Source organism: Castor canadensis, chromosome 11, assembly GCF_047511655.1.
Source record: "Castor canadensis chromosome 11, mCasCan1.hap1v2, whole genome shotgun sequence".
In the NCBI taxonomy this organism is placed as follows: domain Eukaryota; kingdom Metazoa; phylum Chordata; class Mammalia; order Rodentia; family Castoridae; genus Castor; species Castor canadensis.
Window position 1 is genome coordinate 21959567 of NC_133396.1, and position 16763 is coordinate 21976329.

At 41.8% G+C, this 16763-nt stretch overlaps 1 long non-coding RNA gene across 1 annotated transcript; it reads right to left on the reverse strand.

Annotated features, from left to right (window-relative positions):
* Positions 1 to 5747: 5747 nt before the first annotated feature.
* Positions 5748 to 16471, reverse strand: LOC141413734 (uncharacterized). Its single transcript, XR_012438571.1, has 4 exons — positions 16386 to 16471; positions 10675 to 10793; positions 7013 to 8789; positions 5748 to 6696 (listed from the first exon to the last, which is right to left on the reverse strand). It is a non-coding gene; the product is annotated as an uncharacterized lncRNA (long non-coding RNA).
* Between the last annotated feature and the right edge of the window lie 292 nt (positions 16472 to 16763).

The following is a 16763-nucleotide window of genomic DNA, read 5'->3' on the forward strand; positions in this document are numbered from 1 at the left end:
GATTTAGCATTACATAAAAAATAACTTCACTTTTTGTGTCAAATTTAAGGTAATGCAAATATGCCAAGATAAAGCTGCTTGGAATCCTGTTCAGACTTTGAGAAGCCCAAAGTAGCTTTCTTCTTAGCTCCTGTCTTTTTGTCTAACACTCTTACTAGGGAAACACCTCTATCCAGGCACCAGTGGCTCATGCCTGTAATCCTAGCTACTTGGGAGGCTAAGATTGGGAGGATCATGGATTGAGCCAGCATGGACAAATAGTTTGAGAGACCCCATATCCAAAATAGCCAGAGCAAAGTGGACTGGAGGTGCGGCTCAAGCAGTAGAGCCCCTGCTTCTTGAGCATGAAGCCCTGAGGTCACACACACACACAAAAAAAATGCAAAAAACAAAAAAGTTGCTGAATGAGGAAAGACTGTGAAATGTCTCACCTAGGGCCTGGCACCAGTAAGCTGATCATAAGTGGTAGTTGTTGCTGCTTCCTGTTATGATTACTATTTAGTCTTGTGCATTAAATTCAGTAAATATTTTTTTTGGCTACTTATCACCACACAAGGAGAAACACTGGTTTTCATTTTCAGGAAGGAAGTTTGGGCAGCATCAAGAGTATTGGGGTCTCCTGCCCAGAATTAGCTGACTCGCCTGCAAGATGAAGAACTGACAGACCATTCACTGCTTGGAACCCTAACCACCAAACCCCACTGTTCCTCCAGGAGACCTGAGGCTGTTCATCCATTTGTGGCTGGCATCATTCTTCATCTCATATTACTGGAATGCCAGCATCTTCTTGTGGTCAAATAGGTAGATTATTTTTGCTTATTCTGATTTACTTTTTCTCACAAATGGGTTTAACACATTCTAAATGTGATTTAGTAACTGTTTTTGAGCATGGAGTGAAGGACCCCTTGTATCCTTTGCAAATGGCCACTTGCAATCATGTAGCTATGCATGCCCATTGGACAAGGCAGGAAACAGATGGTTTGGAGCAGGGCAGAGCTGGAAGGAGCTGAGCAGCACATGTGGGATCCTCAGTGGGGTTAGGAGAGGATGAGGAGTCCATGTGAATGGAGAAGCCCCACCCCTTTATTTTTGGAAATAAAGGCTAGGGAGGGCAATCTTGGGAAATTACTGCCCTTGCACATTCTTATACTATCTCTCTGGTACCTTAGTTATCCAAGGGTCGATTTGTGTGTGTGTGTGTGTGTGTGTGTGTGTGTGTGTGTGTATTTGCACGGTACTGGGGTTCAAACTCGGGGCCTACACCTTGAGCCACCCCACCAGCTCTTTTTCTGTGTGAAGGGTTTTTTTGAGATAGGGTCTCTAAAAGTACTTGCTTGGGCTGGCTTCAAATCGAATTCTCTTGATCTCTTCCTTCTGAGTAGCTAGGATTACAGGCATGAGCTATCAGTGGCCAGCAAGGTTGAGATTTTTAAAGAAAAACAAACTAATGTCAATTTTCTACCCATTTGTCAATGTGTAGAACCCTTCCAAGACAGGACACATACTCATGTAATAGTTTGATGGCATGAGAAAAAAAGACAAGCCCTGACCAAACAGTGCAGTAGGTTCACTAATCTAGATATTCTAGTGACCCCAACACTTAGTGAGAAGGTCTAGAAGGTGTACAGTCCCCTGGGGGCAGGAGGTCAAACACCTTGGAAATGACTGGTTCTTTTTTTTTTCTTTTATTCACTTGTGCATACAATGTTTAGGTCATTTCTCCCCCCTTCCTCCCACCCCTCATTTACCTCCCTGCCCCCTCCCTCTCCCCTTGTACCCCCTCACTACCAGGCAGAAACTATTTTACCCTTATCTCTAATTTTGTTGAAGAGAGAGTATAAGCAATAATAGGAAGGAACAAGGGTTTTTGCTAGTTGAGATAAGGATAGCTATACAGGGAGGTGACTTACATTGCTTTCCTGTGCATGTGTGTTACCTTCTAAATTAATTCTTCTCGAACTAACCTTTTCTCTAGTTCCTGGTTCCCTTCCCCTATTGGCCTCTGTCACTTTAAAGTATCTGCATTAGTTTCTCTGCATTGAGGGCAACAAATGCTATCTAGTTTTTTGGGTGTCTTACCTATCCTCATACACCCAAGTGTGCTCTCGCTTTATCATGTGATCAAAATCCAATCCCCTTGTTGTGTTTGCCCTTGATCTAATGAAATGACTGGTTCTTCGAAATGTTTTCATTCCCTGGTAAATGGATGGAATTGGAGAACATCATTCTGAGTGAGGTTAGCCTGGCCCAAAAGACCAAAAATCGTATGTTCTCCCTCATATGCGGACATTAGATCAAGGGCAAACACAACAAGGGGATTGGACTATGAGCACATGATAAAAGCGAGAGCACACAAGGAAGGGGTGAGGATAGGTAAGACACCTAAAAAACTAGCTAGCATTTGTTGCCCTTAACGCAGAGAAACTAAAGCAGATACCTTAAAGCAACTGAGGCCAATAGGAAAAGGGGACCAGGAACTAGAGAAAAGGTTAGATCAAAAAGAATTAACCTAGAAGGTAACACCCACGCACAGGAAATCAATGTGAGTCAATGCCCTGTATAGCTATCCTTATCTCAACCAGCAAAAACCCTTGTTCCTTCTTATTATTGCTTATACTCTCTCTACAACAAAATTAGAAATAAGGGCAAAATAGTTTCTGCTGGGTATTGGGGGCGGAGAGGGAGGGGGCGGAGTGGGTGGTAAGGGAGGGGGTGGGGGCAGGGGGGAGAAATGAACCAAGCCTTGTATGCACATATGAATAATAAAAGAAAAATGAAAAAAAAAAAAAGAAATGACTGGTTCTTGATGAACCAGTGGAAAGAAAAGAATAACTGGGATTTGACTTTAAAATCTGCACCACTTGAAGATATGTTTTCTGATTCCCAGAGGATGATCACACAGGGGGAGATATGGCAGGAAGCTCTCTTCAGTGCCTACACAGCCTCTTGCAGAAGCGTGACTGCCACAAAGGAGTCCAGCATCAGTTCTGCTTTTCCTGCCTGTATTCTTGTTATTTGCACATACAGTATTTAACTATTTAATTGCTTCCTTTATGGATAGAATTGGTTAGAAATTTTATAATTTTAATGACAATAAGTATTTGACAAGCAGTGCTGTATGAGAAAACAAAAATTTGCCAGTTTCTGAAGCAGGATTGGTATCACTGTACGGGCTGAGTGGAGAGCACCTCAGCCAGTTCCCTCTTCTCACCCTTGGGGCTCTGTGCTGAAATTTTTATGATGACTTCACAGTGCTCCTTGAAAGAATAATTCAAGCTTTTTTCTCTTGAAGTTCTAGGAGTGTCTACGATGACTTCCCTGAGCTCCCTACAAGAAAAGCAATGCAAGGCTTTTACTCGTGAAAGTCCCAACTTTTCCTTACTCCCACATAAGCTAGGAATTTAAATCACCCCTCAGCCATTTACCCTGCATCTTTATTGAAAATCTCATCCTCATCAGAAGAGTCCATGTCAAGCAGCTTCTGGGCCATATTTTTCTTACGTGTGGCATTGAGAGGTCTGTACATATCCCTAAGCCAGAGTGGCCACCTTATCACTTCATGGCACGTGAGTACTATTTCATGATGTAAAATGTAATCACAGCCCAACCACAGTGTAATCAATGGAGAAGTGTCAGGCTTGAAAGGAGCCACCTTCCTGATACTCACTAGCAATGTGACCTCAGGGCAAGATCTTGCCCGTCTCCTTCTCCATGTCCTTATTATAAAAGGAAGAGACAAACTATTGTCTAAGGTCTCTCCCAGCTAATACTCTATGAGGTTTGGATAAAAGAGAGAGTAGGGATGAGAAGGTAAAATGGTGTCCCGTCCTGCAGGACACATCAGCGTGGGTAGCGAACCTAGAAGGGGAAGAATGAAGGGACAAGAGACACGAAGGATGACAGCAAGACAGGAGTTCTGATCAAGCTGCAAAATTTTATTGTTCACACAGGGGTATTTATGTGCTGAGGGAGTGAGGGGTATGACGAGGTACAGGCCGGTTGGCTGGTTCTGCTATAGGACTTCTGATAGGGTGCCCGTTCGCACCGGCGGCAAGGTAAACTCCCGGAAGAGAAGCAGGGACGGCGCCATCTTGTGCTGGAGATGGAGAAGTTGGGACAAACAACCCCAAAATGTTCCAAGGCAAGGTCAAGACAGAATGGCTCACAAAGGGAGCCTTGTCTCCGACAAAATGGAGGACTAATAAGGTAAGTTTTCCCACCCCTTTACAGGAAGGACTCATTCCATCATTCACCAGCCCTGTAGCCTAACATCTTGGGACTTCCCAACCCAGTCCCCAAAGCCTCCAAGAAGGCCTCTGCCTGGGCCTGATGCCCACCACCAGCAGGAGCAGGCACAGCCAAAACCTCTTACTCTTTACCCTTTTTGCTTGAGGGACTGGTGATGGCAAAGTCCTGGCTACCTCCACCTTGACTAGGGAACTACTTTTGCCGGAGCCAGTCAAAACCCTATGGGAAATGAGTATACTTCACACCTCTGACAGTTTCCTCACTGTTAAACCAGTGAGTTCTAAGTTCTCCCTTAGAGTTGAGAGATGAGTTCTAAGTTCTGCCCTAGTTCTCAGATCCTCATTAAAAGACTACCAGACCTATATTTACCTTGAGGAGCCTTCTTGATCATCCTTTTTTGCTCTACTGTGGTAAAAAATCTGTTTTGGAAGAAAGCAGTCATGATAATCCACCACAATGACTACTATCTTCAAATCTTTATCCATTCCTTTTATTTATTTTAAGTCTTATCTACTCAGTGAGATACGTTTTCTGAACACAGGAATTCTACTTTGTTACTAGTTCTTTTTCTCTTCCATAGTACCTAACTTAGGATCTTGCATGCAGCTGGCAGCCCACACACCTCAATAGCTTTGCTATGTACCACCAATAGAAAACTGAAAGAAAGATCCCATTTACACTAGCAATAAAGATGAACAAAGTCCCTCAGAATAAATTTAACCAAAGATGTAAAAGATTTATGTGACAAAAACTCTGAAACTCAGAGCAGCACGTGGTGATTCATGCCTGCAATCCCAGCTACTCAGAGGGACTGGAGGACCATGGTCCCAGGCTGGCCTGGACAAAAACTTGAGACCCTATCTCAAAAATTGGGCATTTGCCTAGCAAGTGTGAGACTCTGAATTCAAACCCCAGTACAAAAACAAATGAATAAATAACAACAAAACAAAAACAAAAACAACCCAAAAAACCCTCCCCTGGAGAATGAATTCACGGTAATAAACAGTACAGGGTTTATGGTCAGGGAAATTGGAGTGGTTTTTTTTGTGGTTATTGTTGTTTGTTTTGCCTTTGGGTTTTCCACTGAGGCCTTAAATGATCTCCTCCATTTGTAAAACAGGATTGATGAGATCTTCCTCACAGGATTTTTGTGAGGATTAGATCAGAGGATCTGTGGAAAACTCTTTGCCCTATGCCTAGCATCCATAAATGCTAAGATGGCTAGGCATCAGAGACAACGTGGTCAAATCTACCCAAGGTTCCTAGCCATGGCATCAGGCTTAGAAAGCTCTTTCCACCACAAAACTATAAAAGGATTGCCTGTTTTCTCCTAATACTTTGGTAGTTAGTTTCTCTCCCTTTCTTTCTCAGAGCTTGCATTTGCGTTCTCTCTCTCTCTCTCTCTCTCTCTCTCTCTCTCCCCCCTCTCTATCCCTCCCTCCTCTCCTCCCTCCCTCCTTCCTTTTCCCTCTCTCCCTGTCTTTACATTTACCAAAATATATTTGTTTAAGGTGAAATGTAGAAATGTTTTGTTACTTGTTCCCAAATAGTTAGGCAGCTGTTCTATTACCATTTGTTTATTTTCTCCCACTGACTAGAATATTAGAAGGTGACATTTCAAAAGTCACCTAGTGTTAGGCTAGGAGTGTAGCTCAGTGTAGCACCTGGTTAGCATGTGCAAGGCCCTGGGTTTAATTCCCAGCACAGACACACACACTCCTTGGGAACACCTCGTCTGTCTGTTGCTGGACGCTGTATGCCACTTGAAATAAATATTGCATTGTGTTATTCCTCATTGTGGAGTTGACATAATGTTTATCTCTCTTCCTTTGACTGCCATTACTTTCTACTGCAGGTAAAACACTGCAGGCTTCCTGTCCTTTCAGAGCTTATTATTTAAGCAGGCAAAGGAAATAATGAAAACACAAATAAATACAAATACAGATTGAACTGTACATACAAGTTAAAAACAGTATAGGAGTTTATAGAAATTTCAAGAAAGGCCATAGCCACCGGGAGATGCAGAGGGTACTGCCTGTGCAGTGGCCAGTGATCATCTTCCCAGAGGTCTTCACAAACTAACCCCTGCTGGTCCCTGACTCCTACATACAAAATTAGACTCTGTCCTCTTACTGATGTCACAGGATTGACCCAAATTCAGAGTGCCATGTAATGGCTTGACAGAGAGAAATACTATTCCACAGCCAGAACACCGTGTACACCATCAAGGAATTACCTTTCTGTAGAGAGTGGCAAAATGCCTTTGGTTCTCAGTTTGTGGGTTCTGAATCTATTACAAAGACAACACATATTCTGGAAACCTGAATGAACTGTGGTCCTTACCTTAATGAGACAGATAATAATGATCAACATCATTAATGCTATAATCATGGACACTGCCAATTTGAGTTTGTTGTTATAGACGTATCCCTGTGTTCCTTCTGTAAGCTAAAAAATAATAACTTTAGTTAGATGATGAAGAGATGGTAAGGATGAAAACTATGTAAACCCATTCCCCCAGTGAGGAGCTTGTGGGTTCTTAAGAACACACCAAATATAGTGTGCTACATGCCTTATTAATTTGCATTTTTTCTATTAAATTCTATCTGGTTTAGGTACACTTCACTCTCCAAAAGAGCAAAGTGGGTGATACTGTCTTGGCTTCATAACTTTGCACTGGACTAGAGCCACTGGTCTTCCTGCTTCAGTGACATATCCTAAACGATGGGAAAATCGGGGTCTTATGTTTTATAGATTTGCTCACCTCACTTGATTCCTGCCTCTTCTGTTTACTCTGAACTTCTGTGTTGTCACTGATACAGTCCTCTGTTTTCCACTGGTCTGTATCCCAGTCAGTTCTGGATGTACTGGCTTCTTGCTGTGTACTGAGAAGTTTCATCAGGTAGCCTGTTCTGAGGATGAACTTAGAACAGACTGCCTGCACATCAGGATCAGCGCAGTCAGTTTCCAAGTTGTGAATGATATCAGACATAAGAGATCTCACGTCACTGTTGGGGATGAGGGGCCAAAGCTGCTGGATTAGCTTCAATAGAAGATCAGCCAGGTGTAACGATGTGCTAAGGACATCTATGGGCTTGGTGGGTGAGTCAGTGCCCATGCTGGGGTATTCCCAGTGTATCTCACTGGTTTGTTTCACAGTTGGTATTTCATCAAATGCACCCACACTGGAACCTCCATCAGCAGCATCCTCCTGGTTTGTGGCTTCAGAGAGAGTATCTTCTGGCTCATCTGTGTTTGCCATAAGAGCATTTCCTTCAAAAGCACTTCCTTCAGTCTGCTTTTGTATAGGCATGTCCTCTGTAACAGGTTCTAAAAAAGCATTTAATTCTGAAAAAGGGTTGTTCTGAGAACTCAGGCCTCGCAAAGATGAAAAGGACCTCGTGAAGGGGAATTTATGAGGTTTCTCACTGTAGAGAATTGAGGGCCATGTGCAAGCAGCATGTTCAAGCGTGACTTTTTCTTTTTCAACTTGGGTATTCTATCAACCACATGAGAGCCTGTTTGATGGTAATTTTTTCGATCATATGTGATTGGTTTAGAAGCCTCCATGTTTCTAACTCTAGCACTTGCCTCTTCTAAAACAAACATGGTGTAGGTTAAGTCTTTTGCTTTATTTCTGACCTTAGGTAGTGGTTTTGCAATGGTGGGCATGAAAGCCCTGTCCACCGAGTATGGACTTAGGAAAGAAGAGACAGTTGCCTTCTGTTCTTTTGTGAGTGAGGGCTCTGTTTGGAAGGTGAATTCCTCTGATATCCTGGGCTCCTGTACCATGTGAAGCTGCTCCAGCTCCCTTAGGGGTGGTCTCTTATCCCTTCTTTCTGCAGCAATAGTCTCCACAAGAGGTGGGGCACTTTCCTTCCCCCAGATGCTCTGTTTCCTCACTTCCTTGAAGGGCCTTTTCTGTTTGCCTTTTGGCCCCTTGAGGACTCTGTTCACCCTCTGCAGCCTTTTCTTCACAGACTCTGCCAGGCTGTTTTCTTGTGGCTGGGCAGTGTCCATTTTCCTTTGAAAGATTTGGCGTTTAGATTTGGGACCTAAAAGGCTGGGCTGCATAAACATGGCTGTTTTTTCTTTCTTTTTAACCTCATCAATTTTTTCCTGAATTTCTGCACCTAACAAATTTTCCAGAAAATAGAGCTTGTTCAGTTTATTTTTGTAAGCTGAGTTGTTTGGAGAAGGTTTAGGATTGTGTCTCCTTATACAATTTTTCAAATTACCAGGGGAATTATTTCCATTTCGCATATTGGACAAAAGCAGTTTAATGAATGGTAGCCATGTTGATTCTATCTCTTCTAGATTTCCCTGTGTGAAAAATGGCAGTATGTAACTTAGTGCACTAATGAGATCACTTTCATCATTGAAGTCTGGCTGCTCATTTATGAAGCCAGAAAAGCTGACACCATTTTGGTCCTCATATTCGCTTTCTTTTTCAATAGTCAGCTCAGTGTTTGTGTTCTTCTTTCAGGTCTGTAACACCTTCATGAATTTTCCTTCTGTGTTCCCTATAGATGCTTCTTCAACTGTCAAAAAAAAAAAAAAAAAGACTGCTGTTGATAAGGGAAGACTGGTGGAAAGGTTTTTTTTTTTTTTTTTTTTTTTATCAGTTCATTGCCACTTATGACAGTCAAAGTAAGTAGAGGTAGGCAAATATTTGAGTGACATTTAAAGGGGAGAAAAATAAGCCCTAAGTTAAACCTCTGAAATGGCAACAAAAAGAGAAAAAGACATCTTTGACAAAGTAGCAACCTACTCAGAACATTCCATAGTGTGGAATACAGGAACTCTATTTAGGACAGCCAATTGCCCAATACTCCATAAAATAGAAGACTGGAAGACAAATATTTGCCTGCTCTGCAAACCTCTCTTCACATTCACAATCCCACACTGTCCTATCTCAGACCCAGAGGGACAACGAGGTTTCTTCTCTCAACTCCCCTTCCCCATACTGTGTTCTTGCTACCATCACAGAGGACCATGATGAAGGACAATCCTATGAAGGGAGCATGCTTTCTGCTAAGAAGTCCTCAGCTGGCCCTGTCCTCCTCCACCTACCCACCCTTTGCTTGGGCTCTGACCCCATGTAGCCTAACCTGCATAAAAGAAGGCTCTACACCAAACAAAAACAAAAACACAAACACTGTCTCATTCCTGGCTCTTTCCTTAAATATGGGCAGGGAGCTGGGATGTAGGTCAGTAAATGTTTAGTTTGCCTGGCTGTATGTCTAAGTGCAATGTGCAACAAATCTGTAGCATAACAGACATTCCTGGGGAAACATGTCTTGAGGTCCTAAGTGGTTGAGGACTACTGCACTGCTTTCATTTCATTTCCCACACTTCCAACTTGGGAGCCATCCAAGCTTCTGACTGGATGAGGGTCAAGTGGACCATGGTGTAGTTAGGCTTTTTTTCCAGGACAATTGAGAGTATTTGTGGTGGTAACGAGGGTCAGAGGAGGAGGGGAGGATGATGACAAAGGAAGAATATGGGCCCATGGAGAGCCAAGAACTGGGGGCAGAAGACTCGGTATGGGGTAAAGCACTTGACACCTGGGATCTTATTTTCCTCACTGTAAAAAGACATGGAAAAGTATGTTTTGCCACCTCTGAGGAGAAGGGAATGATGTTATTGGTGAAAAATTGTTTTGAAAAGTAAGCAAGCAACACAAGATTCACATAAGTCACAAAGTGCTCCTATTTATTTGCCCCACTTCACCTGTAGGGCCCTGTTTCCAAGCTGTCAGGATATCAAAGCAGTGATATTTTGAGAGCCATGAAGTCAGTGCTAATGTTAAGACCAAATACACAGAGAAAGCCTCAAAAGCACCCGAGGGATCTGTGAATTGACAGAAAAGCCTGAGATTGAGAGTAAGTTCAGAGTTGGACAGTCTAAGCATGAAGATCCCTCACTCCATTAGGAGAGTGAGGCAGCAACTGCTAGTTACAGAATTAGAAACTCCCAGGCTCCAAAGAAAAGAGCATCACTCATATAGTAGTTTTATAAAATTGGAAAAACAAACAAGCAAAACCCACCTACACCTGCCCTAGAGGTCAGAGAGCACTGGAGACAATGTAGAAAAGCAACTTACAAACTGCATGATGCTATATGAATAAGTGATCACTGGATGTCAAAGCACCAAGCTGAGAGCACAGTACAGTGTGTAACCATTAATATTATTCCCCGCCTCTTCTAGATCCCTGCCCAAATGGAAGAGTCATATAATAAATTATGTGACAACTAAGAATCTGACACTGAGCATAGGAGCCGTTCAGAAATTTAGGGAGGTTAACTCTGGGTGAATTCAATAAATGTAAAGCAATTGCATTATTTAAAAATTTATAATCACTACTTAAAAACCTGAACATTAAAAATTAAAAGTAAAACTTTTTCATAAGACAACAGACTCACCACATTGTATGGTGTTTGTCAGACATTCATTGTCACAATGCAGCTTGACTGTCTTGCAGGCAACTTCAGTATTATATTTAAATTGGCAGAGGCAGCAGGCCATATGCCGAGGTAAGATCCTGTAAATGGAAACACAGATAATTTTTTTTTTCATTTTTCTTTTATTATTCATATGTGCATACAAGGCTTGGTTTATTTCTCCCCCCTGCCCCCACCCCCTCCCTTACCACCCACTCCACCCCCTCCCGCTCCCCCCCTCAATACCCAGCAGAAACTATTTTGCCCTTATCTCTAATTTTGTTGTAGAGAGAGTATAAGCAATAATAGGAAGGAACAAGGGGTTTTGCTGGTTGAGATAAGGATAGCTATACAGGGCATTGACTCACATTGATTTCCTGTGCGTGGGTGTTACCTTCTAGGTTAATTCTTTTTGATCTAACTTTTTCTCTAGTTCCTGTTCCCCTTTTCCTATTGGCCTCAGTTGCTTTAAGGTATCTGCTTTAGTTTCTCTGCGTTAAGGGCAACAAATGCTAGCTAGTTTTTTAGGTGTCTTACCTATCCTCACCCCTCCCTTGTGTGCTCTAGCTTTTATCATGTGCTCATTGTCCAATCCCCTTGTTGTGTTTGCCCTTGATCTAATGTCCACATATGAGGGAGAACATACGATTTTTGGTCTTTTGAGCCAGGCTAACCTCACTCAGAATGATGTTCTCCAATTCCATCCATTTACCAGCGAATGATAACATTTCGTTCTTCTTCATGGCTGCATAAAATTCCATTGTGTATAAATACCACATTTTCTTAATCCATTCGTCTGTGCTGGGGCATCTTGGCTGGGAAACACAGATAATTAAGTTAATGTAAAAGGGCTTACTGAGGGGTAGATGTGGATGGCCAAGGCTACCATAAGGCTGTGCAGAAAGAACTCTTGAGGGAGCTCATGACCTGGACAGATTGGTAGGAGCCCAAATGTAAATTGCTGCTCTTGAATATTGAAAATAAACGGGAAGAGAAGACAGGTGCCCAATGAAGGATCAGCATGGCAGTGGGTGTCTTATGCCTAAAATAGAGTGCTAAGGATCAGAACTGGGTGACATTGGTCTATAGTATCAGTTAGAAGCCTGTCCTCAAACTCAAGTCTGACTCTGGGTAGGGAGTACACAGGAAGGAGGCAGACTTCTATGATAAACTCCCAAATTATGGAGTCACTTCCTCAATTCCCATTGGGAGTGGCAAATATTAGAAATTATTCTGGGCATTAAAAATAGCATAGCTTGGGCTGGAGGTATGGCTCAAGTGGTAGAGCACCTGTCTAGCAATCATGAGACCCTGAGTTCAAATCCCAGCACCACCAAAAAGTAAAAAAACCTAGCATAGCTTAATTCATATTGTGTGGTTAGGAAACAATAGATCACATTATGCAAATCTGGGCAATCTCACCACACAGAAAAAGAGGGCTAGGGATGCAGCTCAGTGGTAGAGAGCTTGTCCAGTAGACCCTGGCTTTGATGTCAGCATCACCCACACAAGAACTGTAAAGATGACAATAGGGTACAACATAAGAAGAATCCTGTACCCACAGTGATACCCCTCCCAAGAAAAAAAAAAAACAGAAGGAGGTGCTGTTCATTAACAGAATAATGCAAGCTAATAAATGTAGAAGGAATGATAGAAAAGCATCATTTTGTGAGCACCAAGTAATAACTGGTTTGAACAAGGATACTCATTGATGCACAGTTGGGTGAAAGGATGTTTGAAGGTAGTATCCTTTTGGATCTCGAATTGTTACTCCACTGGTTATTTAGTAATTGTCAAACAATAACTTGAAGCTCTTGAAGATGCCACTTTAATCACGTGATTAAACAGCATCATGGATCACCTGAAATCATGTGGAATATCAAAGGTTTCACCTGAATTTAGTCCTGAGGAAAAGACAATTTAGAGTGTGGGACAGTTTACAAGACAACTGGCTCAGACTGTTTAAATGTCCTGACATCAACTGTTTTAGACTAAGGAAATAACACCTGGCCCATAAATGCCCCTGAATAAAAACAAAACAGACTTAAAGAATATTATTGGCTTATGGCCAAGATGTTGTGACAGGAAGCAATTTAACCTTCCACCTAAAACAACCAAAACAACAATAATTATATGAAAGAACAGTTTTCAAGACACTGGATGTCAGACAATCAAGAACTGGGAAATGAATGAAGTCAGCCCTGTGATTTCCCTATCTGTTATAGTTTCCTTATGAGGAATAACCCATAGGGTGGTGTTGAAGGGTGTTAACCTCATTAATGGATTAATCCATTTATAAGTGGATAGCTGAATTGGGCTCCTAGGAAATGGGGTCTAGGTGGAGGAAGTAGGTCACAGGGGCCTGTCTTTGAAGTGCATATTTTCTCCCTGGACCCTCTCTCACTCTCTTTCTTAGCTGCCCATTAAGTGAGCAGCCTCTGTCTCAGGCTCCCACTACCATTTGTTCTTCCTCACAGACCCACAGCAATAGCCACAGACAAAAACCTCGTGAACTGAGAGCCCCCTCTCCGAAAAAATAAATCCTTTCGTCTTCTAAGTTGTTTTCTCCGGTATTTTGTCATAGTGATGCAAAGCTGACTAACACTAGCTTACCGCTTTGAGAGAGCTTCCAGGTTACAAGGTAGGGAAGGAACACAAGCAGAGACCCATGATCTCCCTAGTTAAGGAAATGGACTTGAGGCTGGCAGAGTGGCTCAAGTGGGAGAGAGTCTGCCTTGCAAGTGTGAGGCCCTGAGTTCAAGCCCCAGTACTGCCCAACAAATGTAAATAAAAAAAAGGAATTGGAACTTGAGAGTCCAGGTGAACCTTGGTGACTATAATTCAGAGCACAGTACCAGAGGGAAAGAGTCACACATGGAAAGAACTCTGGAGCCGTGTCAAAGGATGGTTGAGTATACAACAAAGTACTAATCAGTGCATGTGTGTGAGGAAACTACTCAAGGCCAGGAGGACCACCAAGGATTAGTGGATATGGCATAGCAATACTGCCTGTTCCCACAGGGCAGACCAGAAAGCCTCATGATCATGGTGCACTGGGTACTCAAAGCTCTTGCCTTAGTACTTGTCAATAATGAACTCTGGATTAAGGTTACCTTGTGGTCCCCCTTCACAAATCTTCAAAGTTAGAACCCAAATGGTAAAATTGCTTTGAGTAACATAACCTCACCTGAAACATGATCAAGCATACTTATAGGAATATGGAATACATAATACACAACAAACTCAAATTCATAATGTGTGGAATCCAAGAATTACTATGGATGCAAAGAAGCAAGAAAATATGACCCACATTGAGGGGAAAAATCAATCAACCATAACCAACTCAAGACTTGCATGTATGTTAGAATGAGAACACAAAGACATGAAAACCATAATTATAAATGTGCATGAGGTATGCACAAAACTTAAAGAGTGAAAATGGCCACAGAGAATGGCAGTGTTTTTCCCATCCAAGAAAAAAGCAACAGGGCATGAGGATGGCCTCCTGTAATCTCAGCACTCAGGAGCCAGGCAGGAGGAGTGCAAATTGAAGGGCAGTTTGAGGGGATAAAGGAGAACGGTGGAGGGGGTGATTTCAAGTAGGATATATTTGATACGTTGTAAGAACTTTGTAAATCCCACAGAGTACCCCCACCCAGCACAACAACAACAACAACAAAGGCAGCCTGGGTTACCTAGCAAGTCCCTGTGTCAAAAAAAGAGAAATAGGAAGGAAGGAAGGTGGCAGGGAGGGAAGGGAAGGGAAAGGAGGAAGGACAAGGGAGAACACCACTACCTTGTGTAACTAAGAAGCCTGGTTAGAGATGAGGACTCTGCTATCCAGAGGAAGGCATCTCCCTGACAGTGGGGGAGCAACTGGCAGGTGCTCTGAGAGGTTGAGCATGATAAGACTGGAGCAGAAACCAACAGATTTGATATTGTGGGGATTTCAGCAAGGAGGTGTCCTCATAAAAATGATCAGAGCAGAGGGCTAAATGAAGGGCCTTTTCCATACTAACCTTGAGCAATCCCCTTGACTGGTTCTAGCATATAAATTTACACTAACCTTGCTATCTTGGAGGGAAGGTGCCACAATTTAAGCTGCTATAAGTGGTATGATAAACTGTGGTGATAGACCCTACAGAAATATTTTTCAGAACAATTAAAATAAAATACCTCATACTGTACATTAAAATTAAGTCAAAATGGATCATAGACCTAATGTAACTATAATTTCTGAGAGGAACCATAGAAGAAAATCTTTATGGCTGGTTAAGACAGTGATTTTTTTGGTCACTAGTGTGGTTTTTTCATTTAATTTTCACAAGCATAAATTAATTGTACAAAGCGCTTTCATTGTGATATTTACAACAGGAATATAAGTTCTTTGATCACCTATTTTTTACTCTTCTTAGCCTCCTCCCCTCTCATTTTTAACAGCTTTTCAGGTACTATGGGTTTTGCTTTAATTTTGTTTTGGGGTTGGACTGAGTAGACTATGACCACCCAAAACTGCCCAATTCAGGAGAGGGGCAGCATTGCATTAGATTAAACCCCAGCAGACTCCCCGCTTGGTGTGCTTACTCTTTGTCTGTGGGCCACCCTTCTGCAATAGTTATTTTTCAGATAGTCTCATGTTTTTGCCTGGGGCTAGCCTGAGACCTTGATCCTTCTATATACATCCTCTGCTGTAGCTAGGATTATGGAAATGTATCACAATACCTGGTTTACTCATTGGGATGGGTTCTCAATAAATTTTGGCCTTGAACCTTCATACTTCTATTCTCAGCCTCCCAAGTATGTTGGATTACAGGTGCGAGCCATCTTACCCAGTGACAACCAGTTCTTAGACAAAGATTTCTTAGGTAAGACACACATACACACATAACTACAAACCGTACAAGAAAAACTTCCTACATTAGAGTTCATCAAAATTTAAATATTTAAAACTTCTGCTCTTCAGAAGACACTTAGGGGAGTGAAAAGACAAGCCACAGTCAGAGAGAAATATTTACTAAGCACATATCTGAGAGAAAGGACCTGGATCCAGAGTATGTAAAGCACTCTTAAAGCTCAGAAAGGAGATAAATATCCAACTAAAACATGAGAGCAGATTTGAGCAGACACTTCAGTAAAGCAGACATTTGCACATAAATGCAGTCATCATCATCAGCTATTAAAGAAATGGAAACGAGGACAAAAATGAGACACCTCTACATACCTACTAGTAAAAAAAGCTAAAATTTTAAAAAGAAATTGAAATGCAAGGATCAGGTGAAAATGTGGAGCACCTGTAACCCTCATACACTGCCAGTGGAATATGCTAAGTAAAAGAAGCCAAACACAAAGTACTATATGATTCCATTTATAAAATGCTCAAAAAGGATTACACCTGTAACCCTAGCTACATAGTAAGCAGAGATCAGGAGGACTGAGGTTTGAGGCCAGCCCAGACAAGTAGTTGGAGAGACCTTATATAAAATAAATAAATAAATAAATAAGAAACCAAACACCACAAAAAAGGGCTTGTGGAGTGGCTCAAGGTGTAAGCCCTTAGATCAAACCCAGTCCCTCAAAAAAAAAAAAAGTGAATTTTATTACATGGAAATGGCATCTCAAGAAGCCTGATTTAAGACATTAATCAAGCCAAAGAACACTAAAGTGATACATAAATCTAAGAAAAACTAACTTACAGTTTTTCCAACTTAAGAGTCATCAGGAGGATGTTCTCAAGTGTCACAAGTCGCAGTTGTGTTTTTCCCAGGTCCCTGAGGGAGAAAAGCCCACATTCATGATGAACCCAACACAGACAGTGTGTACTTAAAAAGACCTTTCAAGGAAATGTTATTAGTTCAGGTTTGACTTCCCCATGAAACAAGCCATTTCACGACCTTGTCACATAAGATAATTACTCTTTTTTTTTTTAAGATAATTACTCTTATTGAAGAAATTTAAGTTTACTGTTTGCATCATCAAATTAATGACTTTGGCACTGACCAGAGCCTAAGTCTTTTTTCTAACCATTATCTTCCTTCTCATTTTCATGTTGCTTTCACTTCTATCCTTTACTC